Source organism: Neolamprologus multifasciatus, chromosome 15 (genome assembly GCF_963576455.1).
Source record: "Neolamprologus multifasciatus chromosome 15, fNeoMul1.2, whole genome shotgun sequence".
NCBI lineage: Eukaryota > Metazoa > Chordata > Actinopteri > Cichliformes > Cichlidae > Neolamprologus > Neolamprologus multifasciatus.
In genome coordinates this window covers 1,001,937-1,021,294 of record NC_140453.1, presented here as the reverse complement: position 1 = coordinate 1,021,294, position 19,358 = coordinate 1,001,937, and the positions used below count along the sequence as shown (strand labels likewise).

At 44.6% G+C, this 19,358-nt stretch overlaps 1 pseudogene; it reads left to right on the top strand.

Annotated features, from left to right (window-relative positions):
• Positions 1-215: 215 nt before the first annotated feature.
• Positions 216-333, top strand: LOC146501245 (5S ribosomal RNA; annotated as a pseudogene).
• Positions 334-19,358: the final 19,025 nt, after the last annotated feature.

The following is a 19,358-nucleotide window of genomic DNA, read 5'->3' as shown; positions in this document are numbered from 1 at the left end:
ACAAAATAAACTCAAACTTAAAACGCTGGGTCAAAAGACCCGGGATCATGACACGGTGCTACAGGTAACAATCAACACAGGACTGCATGAAGTACAAAGTGTGTGAAAAACCAGTGCAACACCAGAAAGAACCGAACGATACGACACGAGACAACAGACGTGTTTTGATTGCTCAGGTCTGGCGTTAGGTCATCACCAAGAGTTCAGAGGGTTAAACTTACGGCCATACCACCCTGAGCACGCCTGACCTCGTCTGATCTCGGAAGCTAGTAGGGCTGGGCTTGGTTAGCACTTGGATGGGAGACTGCCTGGGAATACAAGGTGCTGTAGGTAAATGGTAAATGGCCTGTATTTGTATAGCGCTTTTACTAGTCCCTAAGAACCCCAAAGCGCGTTACACAATCAGTCATCCACCCATTCACGCACTGGTGATGGCAGCTACGTTGTAACCACAGCCACCCTGGGGCGCACTGACAGAGGCGAGGCTGCCGGACACTGGCGCCACCGGGCCCTCTGACCACCACCAGTAGGCAACGGGTGAAGTGTCTTGCCCAAGGACACAACGACCGAGACTGTCCAAGCCGGGGCTCGAACCGGCAACCTTCCGATTACAAGACAAACTCCCAACTCTTGAGCCACGATCGCCCCTGTAGGCCTTGGGGTGGCTGTAGCTCAGGAGGTAGAGCAGGTCACCTACTGATCAGAAGGTTGGAGGTTTGATCCCAGGCTCCTCCAGTCTGCATGCCAAGTATCCTTGGGCAAGATACTAACCCCAAGTTGCTCTCCAATGCATCCATCGGAGTGTGAATGTGTGTGAGTGTAGTTAGAAAGCACTTAGTATAGAGGTGGGTGAATGTGGCGTGTTGTATAGAGCGCTTTGACTCCGGGAGAGTAGAAAAGCGCTCTATAAGAATCAGTCCATTTACCATTTAAACGTTCAAAAATGGAAAAATTTATTGTTTTGCCAGTTTTTCAGAAATGTCTTTATTTTAGTTTGTGTTATAAATACCATATTTGAAAAAACAAAACAAATGAAAATGTGTTTTTTCATCAATAAATAAAGTAAAACTAGTTCGTTCCAGCAAACATGTCGGTTAAACTAATCAAACACATCTAATATTCTGCAGACAGGTGAAGTATATGCAGTGAGCTCCTGCACAGTCAGAAATAGAGCAGAGTCTCTTGATCCACGACTTACTGCAGCTTAAGAAGCACGAAGCAAGTCAAACAAAAACACTCAGCTGGGAAAAACACCGACACCTGGTTCAGAACTTCTGCAAACAATAAACATGATTTCATAAAACTGTTTGCTGAAATATGGCTGGGCTAGGATGCCCTTCTGCTTTGAGCCGAAAATCTGCCGCGAGCTGCTGTTGACTCGGGATATTCTGCAGCGGAAACAAAGGCAAACACAGACAGAGCAGCTTCATGAATCCTGTGATACAAACCCAACCACAAGCAAGTCCAATTGATTCCAGATTGCATTTACCGAAGGATCCTTTCAAGTCCATCGACAGATCGATCGAGTGCTGGGAAGCAAAAGAAGCTGCAGGTAGTCATGCACTCAGTGAAAGTCGCTGTAAATAGAAGCTTCAGATAAATGCAATAAGACAGAAATAAAGACAAAAAAGGGCTCAGCACATATGCTCTCTCAGCATGCAACGGCCTGCCTCATGCACTCGTTACAGAGTCTCCTGAGTCTCAGTGGCAGCTGAAAAACCAGGACAGACAGCTATAAGTGAGTCAGGGATTCTTCTGGCCCGTCCGCTCAACAACAGGCTTATCAGCAAATCTCGAGGGGCCCTCGTGTTATTTAACAAGCGCTCAGCCTGACCAGCGAAGAAGTGAGGAAGGAGGAAGCGAGGATCTGAGGGCGAGAAGAGAGTGGAACGCTTGTTCTTGAAGTCAGCGGTGGCACGCAGACGGGCAGCTTAGAGCTCCCGTCAAGCTTGCTCCAAGACACAATGAAACTTTAATGCAGTTATGCTGCTGCAGCACAGCGATGTGCAGGCTCAGCCGCCTCGGAGATAAGGATTGGCTGGAGCCCTGAGGTGCATGTTTCAGCTGTCACTCAGGTAAACGTGGAGAAACAGCAAAGCAGTGATCCCTGGTCATCAGTCGTCCACGTGAGGGTCTAGATTTCATTTTCTGTGGAGGTCAAAGATGAGCGAGTGTGTTGTGTCAGATTTCACCGATGAGCTTGTCGAGTGCTGGTTAAATTATTTAGCGATGGAGGGGGAGGACGGGCAGCGTGCTGTTAACCTCTGAAAAGCTCCTTGAGTGCTGAGCAGGAACCTTTTAAACAGAGTCACAGAGATGAGTGAGAGAGCTTAGGAGTCACAGAGAAAAGGAGAGAGAGGGTTATTCGTTTGCATCAACCACGAGGGGAAATGTGCCGTCCAAACGTCAGGAGATGTTTGCACATGAGACGAGCTCAAACGTGTCTTCGTTTCTCTTCTGTGAGGAAATATCAACATATTAAAGTGCTGACCTGGAGAAACTGCTGAGGTTGTGGCTCAGGGAGGGAAGCAGGTTGGAAGGTTGGGGGTTTGATCCCGGGCTCAATGCCAAAGCGTCCTTGGGCAACAACTTTGCTCCTGATGCATTCGTCAGAGCGAGCATGTTCGATAGAAACAGAGTATGAACATATATGTGTTATATAAAGCACAACGAGTGCTCAAGTGCTGCATAAGAACCAGCCCATTATGTCCAGCAGACAAACCCCCCCTTGTCTCACTTGTAGCTACAGGTTCTTGACGGGTTGCCAATCTGTTGTAGGGATACCACAAAGAGACACACAATCATGCGCACCTACGGCCAATTTATAAGGTGTTTTTCTAAAAGTATTCAGCCCCTTGAACTTTCCCACATTTTGTCCCATTACAGCCACAAACATGAATCAGTTTTATTGGACTTCCAGGTGAAAGACCAACACAAAGTGGTGAACACGTGAGAAGTGGAACGACAATCAGACATGATTCAAACATCTTTTACAAATAAATAACTGCAAAGTGGGGTGTTTGTAAGTATTCAGCCCCTTTGGTCTGAGTGCAGTCAGTTGCACATAGACGTTGCCTGATGAGTGCTAATGACTAAACAGAGAGCACCTGTGTGTAATCTAATGTCAGTACAAACACAGCTGCTCTGTGACGCCTCAGAGGTTGTCTAAGAGAATAATGGGAGCAACAACAGCATGAAGTCCAAAGAACACAGCAGACAGGTCAGGGATAAAGTTACTGAGAAATTTAAAGCAGGCTTAGGCTACACAAAGATTTCCCAAGCCTTGAACATCCCACGGAGCTCTGTTCACAACTGTAAACCTACCAAGACAAGGCCGTCCACCTAAACTCACAGCAGAACAAGGAGCTGATCAGAAATGCAGCCAAGAGGCCCATGGTGACTCTGGACGAGCTGCAGAGATCTACAGCTCAGGTGGGGGAATCTGTCCACAGGACAACTATTAGTCGTGCACTGCACAAAGTTGGCCTTTATGGAAGAGTGGCAAGAAGAAAGCCATTGTTAACAGAAACCATAAGAAGTCCCGTTTGCAGTTTGCCACAAGCCATGTGGGGACACAGCAAACATGTGGGGGACACGGCAAACATGTGGGGGACGCAGCAAACGTGTGGGGGACGCAGCAAACGTGGGGGACACAGCAAACATGTGGGGGACACGGCAAACATGTGGGGGACACGGCAAACATGTGGGGGACACGGCAAACATGTGGGGGACACAGCAAACATGTGGGGGACACGGCAAACATGTGGGGGACGCAGCAAACGTGTGGGGGACGCAGCAAACGTGGGGGACACGGCAAACATGTGGGGGACGCGGCAAACATGTGGGGGACGCGGCAAACATGTGGGGGACACGGCAAACATGTGGGGGACGCAGCAAACGTGGGGGACACGGCAAACATGTGGGGGACACAGCAAACATGTGGGGGACACGGCAAACATGTGGGGGACGCAGCAAACGTGGGGGACACGGCAAACATGTGGGGGACGCGGCAAACATGTGGGGGACGCAGCAAACATGTGGGGGACACGGCAAACATGTGGGGGACGCAGCAAACGTGGGGGACACGGCAAACATGTGGGGGACACAGCAAACATGTGGAAGAAGCTGCTCTGGTCAGATGAGACCAACATGCAAAACGCTGTGTGTGGAAAACTAACACTGCACATGACTCTGAACACACCATCCCCACTGTCAGATATGGTGGTGGCAGCATCATGCTCTGGGGGGGCTTCTCTTCAGCAGGGACAGGGAAGCTGGTCAGATTTGATGGGAAGATGGATGGAGCCAAATACAGGACAACCTTGGAAGAAAACCTCTTGGAGTCTGCAGAAGACTTGAGACTGGGGCGGAGGTTCAGCTTCCAGCAGGACAACGACCCTGAACATAAAGCCAGGACAACAATGGTTTAAAACCAAACATATCCATGTGTTAGAACGGCCCAGTCAAAGTCCAGATCTAAATCCAAGAGAATCTGTGGCAAGATCTGAAAACTGCTGTTCACAAACACTGTCCATCTAATCTGACTGAGCTGGAGCTGTTTCAAAGAAGAATGAGCAAAGATTTCAGTCTGTAGATGTGCAAAGCTGGTAGAGACAGACCCTAAAAGACTGGCAGCTGCAACTGCAGCAAAAGGTGGTTCTACAAGTATTGACTCAGGAGCTGAATAATTACACACACCCCACTTTGTAGTTATTTATTTGTAACAAATGTTTGGAATCATGAATGATTGTCGTTCCACTTCTCACGTGTTCACCACTTTGTGTTGGTCTTTCACCTGGAAGTCCAATAAAACTGATTCATGTTTGTGGCTGTAATGGGACAAAATGTGGGAAAGTTCAAGGGGGCTGAATACTTTTACAAACCACTGTAATGACTAATCAACCTGAGACGTAGGTCTTTGGATCATAGCTGGTTTGGGGATTGAAACCCAGGACAGTGACAGTGCGAACCCTCCTAAAAAATGTTGAAAATATTCTGTAATGGTTTAAATAAATATTGCTTCACTACCTTCATATCCCTGTCAGTCTTTGTTTCGATTATTTTGCATGTTTCTATGATATGAAAGGTTAGAGCACAGATTTTACACAGAGAACTTGCATATTAATCTAAATTGCTAAAAGATAACCTATAAACAGGTCCTGATCAAGTACTTTAAATTTCAACCTCATCACTTGTTAATCAAACAGGTGGAAAATTGGAAAACTTCCAGCCAATGAGATCTTTTGAAACGTGTAGGAGACGTACTGACTGTGCTGTGACGTCTTCTTCCATCACATTTAATGAAATCATTATAAAAGGAACTAGAACATAGAAGTGTTTCCCCTTTAGCCCACGGCACCTCTGCGGTGTCTGCAGGGCTTTGTCAGCCTTTTCCTCTCACTCCTGCTTCACTCTTGTTCTGCCCAGATAGTCGTCTTGTACTCAGAGGTCAGCCCTTGATCTTTTTGTCAGGGTCGACTAAGCATTGATCTGTCCCTCTGCTGCTTCCTCTCTCCTCCTCACTCTCTCCCATCATCCCCTTTGGACCTGAAAAGACTTGTCAGTCAGCTCAGAGCTAAAGAAACACAATCACCTGGAATCTTTAGGGTTTGACCTTCGGCCAGAAGTCGAGGCAAAAGAGTTTTTCTGTCCACACAGAAATGCACTTTAAGTCAGTAAAAACAAAACTCTGAGAAGTGTGACCCTTTCACCCGACTGTGCACCATGTGGTTGTTTGCAGGCTTCTGATTGGCTGACATCTCTATATGGTTATAATGTGGATGGAGACATTTTAGAAATGAAAGCTGAAGTTTTGTTTACACTGCACATATACAGAGCAAAGATCCAGCTTGACTGCAGTGACTACTTTAGTCTTTGGAGCAAAGACTGTCCTGATAACACGACAGGAACAGCCTTTACTTTCTGAATATGAGGTAACATGAAGTATAGCCGTGCATAAAGAGGTAAGAGTCCCTTTGTAACGGTCACAGTGTGGCTGAGGCTGACTGTGTGGAAACACGCAAAACAAAACTATGATTTAAAGGACGAGCTGTTTATTTAAACAGGAGAAAACTAAAAGGGTAAAGGCAAAACTAAAAAACTTCAACCCTGAACGTGTAGTCCTGACATGGATACATGTCAAACCTAGAAACATGACGTGAATGTAGCAGACAACCGGACAGCTGATTAGAATGAACATAACGATGAACATGGAACAGCAGACCTCTTCAAAATAAAACAGGAAGCATAATGAGACGCGAACATGACAATATGTGAAGGGTGAGGGAGACAAACACAGGGGTGAAGATACAAGGAGCATCTAAGAAACAATGAACTAGAACAGCAACCTAGAAATGAACTCAGGTAACCCAAAACATCAAAGTATATAAAAATGCTATAAGGCGTGGGGTCAAACGACCCAGGATGGAGACAGTAACACTGTAACCATCTTTGTATTTTTCCAGGAAAAGGAATAATGCTTTTCTTTGGAATAATTGTTTGGAGTTATATTCACACTCAACCATTTAAATCATGTGACCCGAGGTCGGGAACATGGCAGCCGTGTGGCAGCCGTGTGACTGGACAGAATGCATTTCATTTTGTTTAAGCTTGATTAGAACAAAACAGCAGAAAGACGGAGCCCAGATGAGTAACTCAAAACACAACAACGCTTTAAAAGGCGGTGGAGCGGTTGCCATGGATCCCACAGCCCATCTGGGCAACGCAGCCATTCATCTTGGCTGACAGTTAATTTATTCCTGAGGCTGTTGAGGATGCACCGTGCAGGCAGAAACATTTACAAATGTGCAGTTTGACTGTATTTATGATCTGTGTGGGCTTTTGTTCTGATCTGTGCTTTGTGAGGAACCACATGCTCAGTGGTTCTAGTCGAGGATCAATGAGTTGTGGATCAGTCTCAGGGCAACACTGTTGATCACAGGATGGACTTTCTCTTATTTAGTAACTGGGCAGCGAGCAGCTGCAGTGCAGAATGATGATGTTTGGAAAATCAGGGACTTTGAAGCATTGACATTTTTGTATTTTACATTTACTCACAGCCGACTGTATTAGGGGTGCAACGATACACAAAATTCACGGTTCAGTTCGGTTCGATACTTTGGTGTCACGGTTCGATATTTTTTCGATAGAAAAAAATGACCATGCTTTAATTTGTCATTTATTAAAATTATAAATATATATTTTAACTCAAACGTACAGTTTTTAATTTAATGTTGCTGAAACAACAAAGTAATAAAAAATAAATCTATCTGATGGAGAAATCACTCATCTTTGGAAAACAGAGTTTATTACAGAGAAATGTCTCTTTCCAAAATAAAAGCTATACTATACGCTTCTTCTGGGCTATATTCTCAGCAGCATATTAAACATATCAGGTTCCCATAAGGAGAATCATGTGCTAACGGCTGTCTAAATGACTCGGGTAAAGTTTGTAGCATGCGTGCTTGTTGTTTTTGTCTGCTTCCACTTGTCTTTGCACTAGGATGCTATCGGGTAAATGTGCAGTCATATTCGTTGTGTTCCCACTAGTGCTGTCAGCGTTAATCTGAAATGACGTTAACGCCACAACACGGCAAATCTCCGTTAACGAGCTACCGCGGATCGCCCCATGCGCGGGGCTGGACGTCAACGCGTTAACGAGCTAACTGCGCTAACGAGCTAACTGCGCTAACGCACTAGTTCCCACCCATGTAATTGAGCATTGCGTGGCACATCCAACATACTGTTTTACTTTAGTCCATGACGCGCTTACCTTCAGGGTCATACGTCACATGAAAACCAAAGTAGTTCCAAACGCCAGATCTGAATGAGGGTGGGGGAGGTTCAATTTGCCATGTTGCAACGAGCTTAACTTCTGTCTGCTAGCTTGTGCTGCGCTCAGTGGATCTGCGCTCGGCAGTGCAGCCTAGGCGGAGTAGTCGAACGCAGATCCACTGAGCGCTCAACACAGACAGCATCGTCAGAAGAAAAGTTGATAAAATAAATTAAAAGTTTTGTATTGTTCGATACATATGCGTACTGAACCGAAAGCACTGTATCGAACGGTTCAATATCGATACGAGTATCGTTGCACCCCTAGACTGTATCACATTTTGACACAGCAGCTGTTTTCCAATGAAACAACCAGTGGAAGCTGGTTTGTGACTGAACACGTCTCCACGACTCAGTCCTATGGAAAATCTATTGCGGAAACCAAGAAACCTAAAGGGTTTAGAGAGTTTCTGCTAAGAGGCGTGGCCAAAATCCCTCCTGAGATGTGTGCAAAGCTGGTGACCAACTACAGGAAACGTCTTACAGTTGTGCTTACAAAGGGTTTTGCCACCATTGGGAAAATGGAAGTGAGCGAACTTACAAATTCCCCTGTACCATGTGTCTGTGTACCGTCTGAGTTCCTACAAGCCGACCTTTTCATAGCGCCACACAAATAGGCATCAGTGCGAGGCCATAAATCCTGTGTTACTGCTGGCTTTTCTAAACTGGCTGTTTTTTTAAAAAACACACTTTCCAATATCCCATTTGTAGCTTTTCCCTCTATGACGCATGATGAATGTCGTGGCTTAGCGCCAGGGAAGTGGCATTTTAGTCTGTCAAACATTTCTCTGCTATCTGCGTCAGTTTGATGTTTTGATGAGTCACAGTGAACTGGACAAACCTGAGTGGGAGGAGAAGGGCAGTGATTTAGCCCGTGTAAATAATGACGCTCTGATCGTGAAGTGTGATGTTTGTTCTTCGGGCGTCTTCTGATCACTTTTCTCTCGAGAGAGGAAAAAAGTACGATTGAGAATCCACTCCACCTCCTGAACTGCAATCAGTCAGCAACGCTCCACCGAGTCTGCGTTTTATTGTTTCCTCTCTCAGCTGCATGTGTGCAAAGCTAATTGCCAGGCTCCCCTCCTCTGAGCCCTTCATAACTCTTGTTTACATTATTTTATTCAATTATAGAAGATGTAGCGATTATTCAGTTTTCACCTCGCAGCTTCGCTTGGAGGAAAAAATTAAAACTTAATACTGAATCAACATTTTTATGTCTGCAGGCAATGTGTGTGTGAGCGATGCCACAATGGTTAATAATAGAAAACTCTTTTAAATCAGTGACATTTACCTGTGTCTGTTTTGCGAGCGTGCAACTCCTTTAACCCTCGCGCGCCCGAGCCGATTGCAGAGGTCACTTGATGGGAGACGGCGTGTAACTGTGGCCTGATTAAGTGCAGACAGATTGCCAGCACATTGCAATCAATCAGTCATGCAAAGCAGTCTGTGCTGATGAGTGCAGCTGGTTGCATGAGAGGACTCGACACTACAGTCGTAACTTTCATCCTTGCATGCAGAGAAAGTGCGGCGTGAGTTACATACACTTACATGTACAGGCTGAACACACTGCCTGTGGAAATATCATCCAATCTGCAATGAACTGCAAAACTTTTTGACTTGTTAACAAATGAAAGTGAACATGCCTTACAGTCAGATATTCAGAGATGTTGTACCTCAGCGCCATAATTTAATAATCACGTATAAGCGTTGCAGCATTCAGCGGAGCAAACCTCATTTGAACGAACTGAAAGAGATAAATTAGAAAATAAACTCACACAGGGATACAAACAACTTCCAGGCAGCCATATGGTGTGAATGTATAGATTTCTTTGCACAGACAGGATGGCCCTAAAAGCAAATTATGAGTCAGCCAGTGTTCACACTGCAAGTGAAGATTTATGACAGCCGAGCAGGCTAACTTCTTCCCTCCTTCTGTTTTCCTCTCAAAGCATAAAATCCCTCTGGTGTGTGTTCACAGCTTCTGGCAGCAGGTGCATTTGCCCCGGCCAACGTTTCCTCAGATCTTTCAGTCAGTCATTGGGAGATGTGGGTGGCAGTTTGCTAGCCTACTGGTCCTAACATTGTTCTGCTATTACAGTGCAAAACATGCAGGAGGTGCACTCTGCCTTTCTGCATGGAAACATTTTCTGCATCAAATCAAACGATCAGCATGTCTGCATTTTAAAGACTTTTTAAGACTTGTCTCCTGAAACATTCATAGCAAGCAAATAATGTTCTAGGAAGTGTTACTGATCTGGTGAAGTGTAAGTGTCATCCAGGGGAAGACGGATGCTATTTTACTTTGCTGTGTTTTAATGTGAAGTGTGTTTATTTATTTTTTATATTGCATGTTTTGTATCTTGTGAAGTGTTTTTATTTATGTCGCATGTTTTGCTTGCATCAGTCAACTCGTCCTGGAGAGACTCCGCCCTTTTCCCCCTTTCCGTTAATTTGACACACCTGAGAGAATGGCAGTAGTAATTGACAGAGTGTGCAGGGATACATAAAGCTGGTGGAGCTTAGCGTCAAGAGGGAAGGAAGACACAGCGCCGGCAATCGAGAGACGCAGAGCGAGTGGCCGATTGCTACAGCAGCGCGAGACCGGAGTATGCGGCTGTGGAGAATTGGAGGCGACGAGACGAGACGGGCCGGTGCCGAGTGACAGCTATAAAGAAGCGGCGGGCGGAGTTGAGAGCTCTGCCCACCCGGGGTAAGTCTCTGGACTTTCCCTTGTTAACAATTGAAGCTGTCCGGAAGAATAGTAACTGCCGCTGCCTCCCTCCTTTAGCGCTCCGGGCCGCAGAACGTGGGAAGGAAGGCGAGGACGCCGCCGGGTTCCCCTCCTGCACCGCTCCGCTGGATTTTTTTTAACTTTTTAGTGACTTTATTATTGTGGCGGACGCCACCGGATTGTAATGTTGTGTCTTATTTATTTTCATTGTGTTGTTCCCTGGCCAGGGTTGTTTTAATTCATTTTATACTTTTAACTATTTAAATATAATAAATTATATTTTAATTATACAGTTTTAAAGTTGTGTGTTTTCCCCTGGCGGCTCCACTGCTCTATCCGTTTTGGAGGCAGGTTTCCCCCTCCTTTAAACGAACACTGGAAAAAAAGACATCACCCCCCCCCCCCCCCCCCCCCCGCTCCGTGTTACATAAGCACAGACTGCAAACAGCTCTAACCGTGTGTCACTCGTGCAAATCAAGGCTCAGAAACCTCTAAAAAAGTGCACTAATGCTAGCAAAGTAACAAAGGAGACATTCATGTAAAAATCGGTTAATCATTCAGGCCGTGCAGTAACGCGCCCTGTGCCGTTCACATTGATGCTAATGCATGCACGACAAACCTCATCAAGAACAGACTCGTCTGCCGTGCTCCTACGTTTCCTTTCAGACACGTGCTCACATCCTCACCTAATGTGCTTTTAAAGATCGATAAATGAGCAGAAGTTCAATTTAAAAACAGCTATTGTTTGGAAAACGTAACGTTGCAATCTAAGCTAGACTTCAACAAAGGCTGACGCTCACAGACTGAAGTTGGTGAAACATTTTTTCGGTATCTTCACAGTAGTCAAGTATTCCCGTCACGGCCTTTTATTGGCATCCTGTCATATTTATTAATGAGTTCTGCTTAATGCTCCTCGTAATCACCACGACATATGAAACCTAATCAGTTGTGCTGATGAGGCCTTTAACTGCACCAATTAGTACATCAGTTGTCGAGTACTTCTGTGTTAGTGTCCTGGTTGCTCTGGATAATCCACAGCTGAGAAAAACGATTTAATGTTCTCTGATGAGCTCGTGTCAGCATCATCGTGTTGCATCTGCACCAAACTGTAAACAAGACGTAACCAATGGTGGCACCATCTGACCTCAGACACAGATATTTGCTTTGTTTCCCCCAATTTGAATAATTAGTATGTTTCTGTTCTCCCGAGCCTGTCGAGCAGAACAACAACAAGACAGAGCAGGCATCAGTTAGGACTAATACACTGAGAAAGCCCTCTTCATCATGAGGAGGAGGAACCAGGGGTTACAAAGTGTCTTGCAGATGGTACACTTTATGAGATTTGTCAGGTGGATGCAAAACCATGAGCAAGTGTGACTTCTTGTCCTTAGTGGGCGACCAGCGGCGGTGGTCTGCAGCGCAACCAGTACGCTGCTGTAGGTGCCGCAGGTTCTCTTGCTTGACCAACGATTATCTTCCACGCTTTTCGATCTAAGGCGATGGTTCCTCCTGCTCGAGGTCAAGTCGAAGGGCCTTCAAATCATCCTGGATTTGTTTCATCCATGTCTTCTTTGGTGCATTTCAATGCATCGGTGGGGCGGGTCAACCAGAGTAGGCCATGGGGGTAGCGGCTCGGGTCCATTCGACAAATGTGGCCAAACCAACGGAGTCGGCGGCGCTGGATTAGGTCGCCGATCGTCGGTTGGCTGCCGCAGCTGGTGAGGATGGCGTCATTCGAATGACGGTCGTGAAGGGAAACGCAGAGAACGCATCTAAGGCAACACATTTGGAAAACTTCGAGCTTGCTCAGGTCGTGTTGGAGCATTGTCCACGTCTCTGCGCCGTAAAGTAGAATGGCAGGATCAGGGTTCGGTAAAGGCGGATCTTTGTCGCCAATGAGATGTTGTTCTTCTTCCAGACGCACCAGCGCCGGGAAGCGAATGCTGCCGCCGCCTGCCCAATTCTGGAGCGTATCTCCACTGATGATGCCACTTTCTTCTCCTCGACGAGGGACCCCAGATATTTAAATTGTTGGACTTGTTTGATCTGCACACCGTCGAGGTGGACGATCGTTGGTGAGCTGTCGGTGGTCAGTACTTTGGTCTTCTCTGCGTTAACCTTGAGGCCGTACAGTTTGGAGTGCCGGCCAATGTCATATAGTGTGACTTAATGACCCGTCAGAGCTATTGTTCTTGATTTGAACCATTACTGAGGTGCTTTGCATGGTTGCCATTAAAAAAAGTTTGTTTTTTGCACATTTGAAACACTTAAATATCTCAGATCAGTGAACAAATTGTAATATTAGAAAAAAAACAACTAAATGCAGAATGGAGTTTTTAAATGATGATATCATTTATTAAGGGAACGTTATCCAAACCTAGTGCGCGCTGGAAAAGTAACTGCCCCCTTATTAATGAATTAATTGTGATTAACCACATTTTTCTTTTCACCAACCACATCCTACCAGACCTGCTGAATCGAGAGGTCACTTAAACCTGTCATGATCCTGGGTCTTTTGTCCCAGCGTTTTAAGTTTGAGTTTATTTTGTTCATTAGGTTATCTAAGTTCATTTGTTTATTAGATTTCCCTCGTGTATCCAACCCCTGTTAAGTCTCCCTTGTCCTTCATGTGCTTCATGTCTGTGTTTCTTATGTTTCCCATTTTATTTTGAAAGGTCCTGTGTTCCTGCATTTTGTTTTACTTTCCCCTGTGGCGTTGTTATGTTCATGTTGTGTCTACTGTGTCTTTCTGTCCCATGTTTCAGGTCCCTATGTTCTGTCTCCCCAGTCTGTTAAGTTTACATGTCTTGAGCTCCGTCAGTGTGTTTCCTGTTTTACTTTCTGTCCTATGTTAATGTTTCTAGTTTTGCTTCCCTTGTCTCGTCCTGCCTAATTACTCCCAGCTGTGCTCTTCCCCCTCGTTATCGCTCAGTGTATTTAAGCCCCGTGTTTCTCTTTGTCAGTGTTGCGTCCTCCCTCATAGCTGTGTGATTTTTCCCTATGGCTCTTTGTGCTTTAGTTTCCCAGTTTAGTTTTGTATTGTTCTTCGTGTCCCACACCAGCAATAAAGCTGTTTTTGAGTTTACTTTTTGTCTCTGCGAGTTTGCGTTTGGGTCCTACTCTTGCCTGCACACAGCCGTATTGTGACAAAACCTGTCTGACAAAGTGAAGTGGGCTAAAATATCTTGCAAAGCAAAACATGATGTTATGATATATCACGCCAAAAAAAAAAAACAGCTGAGAAACAAAGTCGTTGACATCTATCAACCTGGATTGGATGACAAAGCCATTCGTAAGGTTTTGGGACCCACAGTGGGAGCCGTTATCCACAAATGGAGAACACTTGAAAGATTGGTGACACTTCCCAGGAGTGACTGACCTACTAAAATTAGTCCAAGAGCACATCAGCCAATCATCTAGGCAGTCGCAAAAGAGCCTAGAACCGGAGGAACCGGAGGCTTCACACGTCTCAGTTGAGGTCAGAGTTCATGATTCAACAATAACAAAAAGATGCAAAAGTGGAGAAAACCACTGCTGCCCAAAAAGAACACAAATGTTCACCAAAAAACCATCTTGATGACAAATGAAGACAAATGTAACTGAGCTCTGAACCTTCTGAGAGACGATGTAAAGCAAGAACACGACCACGTCTTCCTCACAGTATCTCCACCAACACCATCAGAAGTCAAACAGTCTCAAAGGTCTGTCTGCATCACGTTTGTCACGACCGCACTAGGTAATAGTGCTGAGTTTAGTGCAGCCTATTTTCATGGCTCTTCTCAAGGGTGCTGAACAGGCTTAGCATAATAACTTTACATGGATTCAACAGTCATTTATTTCTGAGCCACTTCGCTGAATATTACCGTATAAAAGTCATCTGGGGCCTTTTCTTCTTCAGGAAAATCACGTTAGAGTCCAATAACAATTGAAAACGAAAAAGATTTGTGGCCTATTTTCACGATAAATTTTAGATTTGTCTCCCTGACAGGAAACACACACACACGCCAATGGGAGAACGCACAGGCAGCAATAAATGGACAGTAGATGGAAACAATGTATCTCAATTAAAAGGAGTTTTAAAGCCAGTGGCTCTCATAATTGAATAAATTGGGTTCTAGAAGTGTTTCTCATTACATTTAATTCATCAAAGTGTTCACCTTAGACTAAGAGCATCAATGCAAACAGCAGGTTTTACATAATAAATATTGGTGAAGGATTAGATAACGGATATCCTCCAGTAGCTGAACGACTCTGCAGAACTTCACAAAGAGGCAACTTGTGGTTGGATATGTTATGATATGGGAGCTCACACACACACACACACACACACACACACACACACACACACACACACACACACACACACAGACTCCTTCTTGTCTGATAAGGCAGGAAAGCTGCATGCGAGGCACTGGATTGCTGAACTAAGCAGACACGACTCTGAAGTGAAGACAGTCTCAGGCAGCTGCAGAGAAGCAGAGCCGGACACTGTGCAGTGAAAGAACAGCAACAAATGCTGCTGCCCCTCCACTTCTCTGCGACGCATTCATTGTTTCAAAAGAAGTTGTGAGCACGCCATGACTTAAAGTGCCATCGGATCAAATGAGCTGCAGCTAAAGCTAAACCAGCCTGCAGCCCCAGCATGCACCTACACCCAGCCGGTGCCTGTTCATGTGCTCCATGTAAATTCATCATATTTCTTTTTAAAAGCCACTCCAGCCTGTGCTGTTTTGCATAAGATGTGTTATGTTCTTGATGAATATTAATGATCTTGTGGAGATCTCAGTACGATTGTTGCTGTTATGAAAGGTAATTTCCATTTCTAAAAACACTGCTGACCCCCCCCCCCCCCCCCCAAACTTCCCATCCCCCTGTTACAGCTGAGCAAGTAATAAGAATCAAAGCACCGTGGCAATTACATACAAGGGCATCTCGAGACAACAGAGGGGCAATGCATAAACAGCGAGTGTTTCACCGCTCATACGGTACAATGGATCAAAAACGCTTCTTGTTATATTGTGCTTTGGAGCTAAATGATCAGATTTTAAATTGCACTATTGTATTGATCTGAAAAATAAAGCCTGTTAGCCAGAACTGCAGAAGCATTTATCTTTCTGAAGGAACAGGCTTGGACACGGAGCAAGTCCATCGTTCTGACAGCTGTGATGTATCATAATAATATGTTAGGGAAGAACAGGCCACGCAGCCTGCTGCGGTGCGACGGGCACCTCTGCAAATCTTTCAGGTTTTTATTAAGATACATTTTCTCGGCCATTGATTAAGACAAACCTACAAGTTTTAGCTCAGTAACTCTGTCTAAATGTGAGAGTCAGAAGCTTCCATATATGTTTGATCACTGTTTAATTCCTTTGTACACTTTGGCTTCCTTTCTAAGTGGCCCTCTGTCACAAGAAGAACAAATTCATGACGTCTGTATATAAAAATAAGATTTAACAAACCAACACCATCTAAAATGAAGCTGCTGTGGCAGGAGTTAGCCAAGAGCACAACTCCCAAATAAAGTTCAGAGTTCATGACACGATGACCTGTCACAAAGCTCTCAAACTGAACATGAGAACAACTTTATTCAAATAACACGTCTCAATCTGACAGAGCAGCTCCGGATGATTCGATGTGTCTGTGATATCACAGATGTGCAGCTGGTGCAAAGTGGCTGGTGAGCGTGTATAAGCTGGTAAACACTACAGAATGAGCCTTTCTGGAGAAAGAAGTTAGAAAAAAGTTTAGTCTTTAGTTATTATTACTTTGTGTTCTGGTTTCTGGTGGTTTAGTTATACTAGCTCTATCGTCTATGTTACACAACTTCCTGTTTTATGCTGATAGCCATTTGTCTCGTGTTAGATTGACTTCCCCATGTCCTGTTACCAGATTTAGTTCAGCTGTGTCTAGTTTCCCACACGTGTCCACTCATCTTTCTGCATATATCCAACCAGATAAGTTCCTGAAATCAGAGGAGTTCCCCCCCACCGCCCATCACGCTGATCGTACTGATTTAGCCCGTGGTTGCATGTTGTCGGGCCATCGGTTTCCTCTCCATAGTTTAAAAAGTATGATGCGCTCTGTCTCTATGACTGCCCGTCTTTACCCAAAACCTTTACAGCTGTTATTACCACGTGACGTGTGGGCTTATTCAGATGATGCAAATGCACGCACTGTCACGGTCGACCGTGGGGGTGAGAGGAAGGACGACCCAAATGCAGGTTTATTTACAGTGAATGGAAAAAACAACAATAAATCCCCGTGCTCTCCTCTGACTCCCGTGTGTCTGCACTCCCCGTGCTCGCTGCTCTCTGGCTTTGCACGCACATCCTGCAGGAAACAATAAACGCAGCAGTCAGGACACTCAGCTGTTGCAGGCATGCACTCGCTGACTTAAGCTAAACTGGAAGACCAACATGGAGTCTCACACAACAATCCCACATCAGTGGGAGCTCCAAGATTCTCCTAAATCAGCCAAAAACGCTGCAACACCTGCTGATCAGCAGCAGGTGTTGCAGGGGTGTGGCCCTGCTAGGGGATTGGCCACACCCACCAGGCCTGAAGGCGCCTGTAAACAAGTGTTCGCAGACACACCTGCATGCTGTTAACGAGTCAGCCGGCCCTAACTATTCGGACTAATTTGAAGACTGAGATCAGATTAAAACATAGACACAATCAATAAGATTAGAAGCTTCATATTAGAGCAAGATAACAAGTCATTAATGACTTACGCTGTGTGGAGACCTACAGTATGTTTGATATTAATGTCAAGTTATTTTTCAGTTTAGATTTTAAAACATCTGAAATCCAATTTCACAATAAGAGCAGAGATTTCTTCACGTTAAAACAAAGTGCATCACCTGCTCCACGAAACAGGAAAAAACCCTGTTAGAGCCAATCTATAGAGAAATATTTTTGATACTGTTTCAGTTATTATGTTACATGTTTGATTTTGTATAATACGTTGTTAGAGAATAAATGCTGCGCGTTTAATTTGTGTCGGGTAAGAAAACATTACAGCGAATGTGTGGTAGCAGGTTAGAGTGAGCCAGGACGGCAATGGAAATGTGCGCTGTAGCAGCAAATAGTTTTTTGACCGTGACATCTTTTGTTTGTATGTACGAGTCAGAAATAAATCTGAACAGCTCACATTAAGAAGTGGAAGAATTATTTTTTCGAGGCTTGGGACAGAAATTCGCCACTACAACCCCACTGTCACTAATTATGAACGTTTGTGTTTGGAATAACAAATGTTTCAATGACATCAAGATACCGTAGAGTGGATCATGATTGTGGAACAACAGCCAAAAACAAAGCATGAATATCTTATTTATTTGTTTGGTTTTTACAGCGTTTTTGGCGTTTTCTGTTCTCGTTAAGTCACAGTTTGAGAGAGAAAGTACGAGATGGAAACATTTATTGTTGCTGTTTGTAGTAATTCAATTAAATTAAATTCAATTCAATTTTATTTATATAGCGCCAAATCACAACAAATGTCGCCTCAAGGCGCTTCATAGATACAGAGAAAATCCAGAGAGTAGTACTCCAGAGATCCAAGAGTAATGAGGTGTGGTGTCTCTCCTTCATCCTCAGAGCCTTTTGACAGACATGTTAGTGCTGTGGAGGGATACAAAGAGAAGGCAGACTGGCAGGAAAGTTGGAGGTGGACGTCTGCACATCTGCTCCTGGCTGTTTCCACACAGCGTAGCTGCAACACGAGAGCACAGAGACATGATGCTTTCTTAGTCTGAGCTGCTGACAACCTCACAGTTTCTCTGCTAATCACAGTAACGAATGTCCTCTTAGGTATTATTTTTGCATCATATCCTCTATGTGAATTTGACTAACACGCAAAACGTGTATTACAGTAATTCATAAGCAGTAGGGCCACATTTCTAAGCTAAATACTGTAACAGCAAAGGATGCACATATCACCAAGTGCTGTTTCTCGAGTGAGTCATCATTCTATGGATTTTTCTTTTAAATGTCAATCCCAGTATTTCTCCTTGGGTGCTGCAGCTACGGGTCTAAAAACAAACTGCAAACCACCGCTGACAGCTGCTCACCACTGACTCATCTGTTTAAGGAACTTAAATCAACAATAAAAGTGTCGCCCACTGTCGAGCTCTTCAGTGGTGCCGGCTTCCTGGATGTCTGCCTCCATAGACCTTTTAGAATAAACAGTATCACTAAAAGGGTCAAATCAATGGGAGCTATTTCAAATGTGTCTGCAGGGTGGCCTTCACACTGAGGCTGGGTGTAATTCCTGGGTATTTCTAGCAGGAAAGCTAAAGGAAAGATTTTAAGGCTTAAAATAGTTTGGATGCTTGTGGCTCATACTGTAGTCTCAAGGCTGTCGAAGATGTTGTTAGAAATGCTTTTTAATCTCTGTGACAAGAATGTCCATAAACAGCTTTTTGAACCGTACTCTGACAGTGGCTCGCCAAAGCAAAGTTTTAAAGCCCGCTTCAATCATTGTGCGATTTTGGACCAGTTTAGGCCGTAAACTGGCACATTTTAGGCCAACTATCCGGTCGTTAAGTGATGACGTGACGAATCCTACTTCCGGGCCTAAAGTAGTCTGCGTTTAATATGGCTTTTGTGTTGTTAACATGTTTAATGTTTTGTATTTTCTTCTATTTAATCTCAAAAAGCTCCTAAAATAGTCAGTGATCACTGTTGACCTCCCTCGGCTTTTATTACCGCTAATCATTTATTTAAGCTCAGTTTAAGCTAACTACAGTCCAGCCCATACAGCAGTATATGAATGACTAACCTCGTATTGTGGATGGATTAT